We start from the raw sequence: 305 nt of genomic DNA, 5'->3' as shown, positions 1-305 counted from the left end.
GCAAGTGGAAAGTGTTGACGTGTTACTTCAGGACAACCCAAACTGCCAGCGCCTATGAGAGAGGATGAACCCTTGTTTTTCACACTGGGGAATCAGACCAGTCATTCCCCAGGCGGCCCCAGTAACCAGTGCTGGAAGCACAGGGGAGCCTGGTGGCACCACACTGGATTCTCTGGGGACACTCGGAGCCCCCGGAGAGTTTGGGGCTCCGCAGCCCCGAACCTGGGGTGCCTGTACCTGCACCCACGCGCAAGCGTGCAGAGCCTCGGCAAGCACCGCGGCTTCCCACGAAGGGCGGGGGCAGG

Source organism: Athene cunicularia, assembly GCF_003259725.1.
Source record: "Athene cunicularia isolate RWA chromosome 13 unlocalized genomic scaffold, athCun1 chr13_part1, whole genome shotgun sequence".
NCBI classification, from domain to species: domain Eukaryota; kingdom Metazoa; phylum Chordata; class Aves; order Strigiformes; family Strigidae; genus Athene; species Athene cunicularia.
This window is presented reverse-complemented; position numbering follows the sequence as displayed.